The sequence below is a fragment of the Berghia stephanieae genome, chromosome 3 (genome assembly GCF_034508935.2).
Source record: "Berghia stephanieae isolate SIO BIC M18660-M18661 chromosome 3, UCSD_Bste_1.3, whole genome shotgun sequence".
In the NCBI taxonomy this organism is placed as follows: Eukaryota; Metazoa; Mollusca; class Gastropoda; order Nudibranchia; family Aeolidiidae; genus Berghia; species Berghia stephanieae.
Genome location: NC_088362.1, coordinates 45203117 through 45208116, shown reverse-complemented (window position 1 = coordinate 45208116; position 5000 = coordinate 45203117).

Here is a 5000-nt window from a genome sequence, read left to right as displayed (position 1 = left end):
TTTGGATTTTTTCTTCATCGTCTCAACTACTGTTCTCTTACCTCTTCGCTCTCAGCGGAAAGGCAATGACTTTGATATGAATTTAGTTACAAATACTGATTGCGGGAAAACATATTCAATAACCTCCAGTGCCTTTCTACTACGAATCCGCCAACCTGGAGATGATGCGGACTTCAAACGATATCCGCGGCTCCAGATATCTTGATGTTGTGGCTCGGTTCCGTAATTTAATTTGCGCTCTACCGCCCCATCCATCTTTCGGCTCTCCGTGATTCCGGGCAATCCACAGGAAGGACGAAATGAAGGATAGGATGGAAAGATACGGCAAAGTGTAGAGAATCCTGGCGTGGCGAGATCTTTGAAAAATTATAATATTATTATTAGTTAGTTTGTTTCTTTTTTTAAAAAAAAAGTAGCTACTGTACTTGAATCCAGTATATTTTGGTTTGGTTTTGTTTTTTTTATTTAAGACATGATAGTATACACTATTATAGTCAAGGTTAGTGGATTTGCGATTTAAAAAGCCATTTTCACTTCCTTTCAAATTATCATAATTGTCGGTGATGTTTTTCTCCTTACTTTGGTGATGTTACGTCTATTTTCATATCTTAATATTTTTTTCTCTTTGGTTTATAAGTTATTTTCTTTTCTTTTTGATAATATATAGGAATACTTATTTATTCATATCTACCAAGCTTTATATTGTTTTTCGTTTTTTTTTGTAATTGTTATTTGTTGTTTTTGCTGTTGCTGTAGTTTTCATTTGCAAACATCCTCGATATTACATGTACAGTAGAAAAATAATAATAGGCATCACATTCATTACAGTTCCACTTTATTTTCTTTAATCATCCTTGCGACGATTGGTTTAAAACCTTTTTTTTAAAATTGAGTATCATAATTATCATTATTATTATTATCATCATCATTATCATAATCATCATCATCATCATTATCACCATCATCATTATCATCATTATCATCATCATCATCATCATCATATTGAGCTTTTATATAGCGCAATATCCACTTAACGTGCTCAAAGCGCTTTACAATGGGGTCACTGATCAACAGCAACATTTAACATGTAGGACGAGACTTGACGCCTATTAGGCGATATTACAATTTTTCGGACAAAGACAACGCTGTTAACGGCCAGGTACTCATTTTACACATGAGTACGGTGAGAGAATGTGAGTAAAGAGTCTTTTCCAACGACTCAACTCTGCGTCGAGCGAGGCTCGAACCCAGGACCTTCCGATCCGAAAGCGAGTGTCATACCACTAGACCACATAGCCGCATCATCATCATCATCATCATCATCATCATCATCATCATCATCATCATCATCATTGTTATTCTTCTTCTTCTTCTTCTTCTTTTTATTATTATTATTATTATTATTATTATTATTATTATTATTATTATTATTATTAGTATATATGTTTGTATGCATTGTAAATCTTTTAAATTTGTCGAGATTACAATCTCCTTTTTACCTTTGTTGGAGATTTATATAAACATTATCATTATTCAGCTCATCTGAGCCTGACGTTAAAACGCCTATCCACGGCAAATATTTTCCTGGATTAAATTAGCTTTTATTGAATTTAATGTCTACACAAATTTTAAATTAATGTAGATAGCGGTTTTGTTACGGACCTCCCGCCATGACGAAATCAGCGAATAAGCGAGGAATTAAACGAAACATTTTTGTCATGAGTTATAAAAGTGAAAAATTGGAAACAGGCACTGGAAAGAGATAACTATCATAACGATGCTAGAGTACTCTGAAAAGAAAAAAAACAAATATTTAAATTTTTGGTCAAAAACTCGTCCTCCAAATATTGAATGATTTAAATGACCCTCGTATTGGTGAACAATCTCCAACCTGGGACTTCGCGAAGTCTCAGGTTTGAGAGTATTTGCTGAGGTGAAGGTCATTATAATCGATCGATATTTGGAGAGCCCGTTTTCTGGCCAAAATTTGAATTACGGGTTGTTTTGTTGGGGTTTTTCAGAGTACGGCAGTATGATGTGGTTTGTATGTTTGATGGTGGTGGTGGTGGTGGTGGTGATGGTGGTGGTGGTGGTGGTGAAGGTGGTGGTGGTGGTGGTGGTGGTGGTGGTGGTGATGGTGGTGGTGGTGGTGAAGGTGGTGGTGGTGGTGATGTGATGGTGGTGGTGGTGGTGGTGGTGGTGGTGGTGGTGGTGATGGTGGTGAAGGTGGTGGTGGTGGTGGTGGTGGTGGTGGTGATGGTGGTGGTGGTGGTGAAGGTGGTGGTGGTGGTGATGTGATGGTGGTGGTGGTGGTGGTGGTGATGGTGGTGGTGGTGGTGAAGGTGGTGGTGGTGGTGAAGGTGGTGGTGGTGGTGGTGATGTGATGGTGGTGGTGGTGGTGGTGATGGTGGTGGTGGTGGTGGTGGTGGTGGTGGTGGTGGTGGTGGTGGTGGAGGTGGTGGTGGTGGTGATGGTAGTGAAGGTGGTGTTGGTGGTGATGATGATGGTGGTGGTGGTGGTGATGATGATGATGGTGGCGATGGTGATGATGATGAAGATGGTGGTGGTGGTTGTGTTTATTTGTGTGTGTGTGTGAGAGAGAGAGAGAGAGAGAGAGAGAGAGAGAGAGAGAGAGAGAGAGAGAGAGAGAGAGAGAGAGAGGGGGGGCTTTGGGAGAAGTAAGGCGCTTAAAAAGAAGAAAATAGAAAAGGAACTTTTTATCGCCCACTATCCAATAACATGTGCTCAGAGTGCTTCACAAATGGTTCCAAACCATCAGCAACTCAATGTAGGACGAGTCGTGTGGTCTGTAAGACAAGATTATATATATATATATATATATATATATAATATATATATATATATATATATATATATATTTACGAAGACAACATTGTGACCTGCTAGGTAAAACAATGAAATTTGAGCCGTATTGAAGTAATTTATGTTACACCTGTGCAATAAGTGGATGTGAGTAAAACGCATTTTTCAGGGACTCAACTTTGCGTCACTTACTTACTGTTGGACTCGAACCACAGATCCGCGGGTCAGAAGTCTTAAGAGTGTCTTACCACAAGACTACAATACCGGACATTGTACAAGTACGTATAAATACATATTTATATTTTTAAAAACAATAATAATTGAATGTAAGTTTCAATTTAATAAACGAAGACGGATAATTTTGACGTTTCGGGTTTCCCCTATATCAACAAAACACAATGAAAAGAACACTAGAGAAGAATGGGAGATGTCTCCTTCGTCTTTAGTGCTCCATTTAAATGGGAACCCGATGCGTCCAAATTATAATATTATGTCTTCGTTTATTTCATTGAATTTATCCATTCTACTTCATATTGCTATTCATTTCTTCAAGCTTCAATCAACATATTTTTCATCAAATTTATAAAGCACATTTCGGCTTCACAGCACTTCACTGATAATAATAATAATAATAATAATAATAATAATAATAATAATAATAATAATAATAATAATAATAATAATAATAATAATAATAATTATAATAATTAGATAATTAATGAATAATTAGTAGATAGTATGAGAAGCAAGAAGTCTGGTTTGTGTTGTGTGTTGTGTGTTTGTGTGTGTTTGTGTGTATGCTTGTGTCTGTGACTGAGCATGTTTCAGCCAAAGTAATTTGTAATTTAAGAGCTTAGAGTCTGGTGTCTCGGAGTTATAGCGCTATATAAGTTTTCAGCATAATAATAATAATAATAATAATAATAATAATAATAATAATAATAATAATAATAATAATAATAATAATAATAATAATAATAATGATAATAATAATAATAATAATAATAATAATTGTAATAATTGTAATGACAAATAATAATAATAATAATAATAATAATAATAATAATAATAATAATAATAATAATAATAATAATAATAATAATGATAATGATAATAATAATAATAATAATAATAATAATAATAATAATAATAATAATAATAATAATAATAATAATAATAATAATAATAATAATAATAATAATAACATTAATAATAAACCCCAAAGAATAAGCAATTTCTGCAGCTATTGATGACATTTTTTTCTGGAAGAGGCTTTGAGTGGACATAAAAATTGGGAAAAAGCTGATTTTAAAAAAAAACGTTTCTCGCAGTTAAAGGGTTAATTACATCGTTCTCGTAAACAAAATCCTCGGGCTTTGAAAATCACGTCAGTCAATTTGTCCACAATTTAGTGTGTGAACTGTCAACGTCACATTCAAAATGCCATCGCTTTACTGAAATAACAAATTCTTTCACCGTTTCAAACATTATTTTCATCTCAACTTTCATTGTAAGGGTGTTAGATAAACACGACATAGGTCAGAATCACGACCCTTTCACTTCTTCTCCAAACAGAACAAGTCGTCATATTATTATATGGCAAGGCTGATTTCTTGTTTCTCACACTTTCTTTTTATTTGTCAGCAGTTTTGTGATTCGAGGGGTCATTTGTTGTTTTTTCGATGATAGCCATTGGACAGGGCATGACAAAACATCTTGTTTTTATTTTGGCCAGAAACATTTTATTTTTAATATGGACGGATAAGATCACACCTCCGCCTGTTTTTTCCACTCACCCCCCCCCCCCCCCCCCCCCCCCCCCCCCCGACTGTCTTACAATTTGGGCATTTTCTTCATTTATCAATAATATAGTATGATGTAAAAGCATCTAAGCCGAATTGGAAATTTTTTTTAATGTGTTTTGTCAATGAACAGCTCCAGTGCATTGTATTAGCTCAAACTGGTCAGCAACGAATGTATCGTGTTATAAAGTTGTTTATTTAGTTGGGATTTCTCAGACTATGGAAGTGAGGTCAGCTGCCATTATGGTGGACGTTGAACTGTTTGTTAAGTCATTCATTTGCTTGTTGTAGTTCCTACAACGTTACATTGATTGTAGCTGGTCAGGAGTCGTTGACGATCTAACACAATAGCCACTCCACACCAGCCAGTTGTTT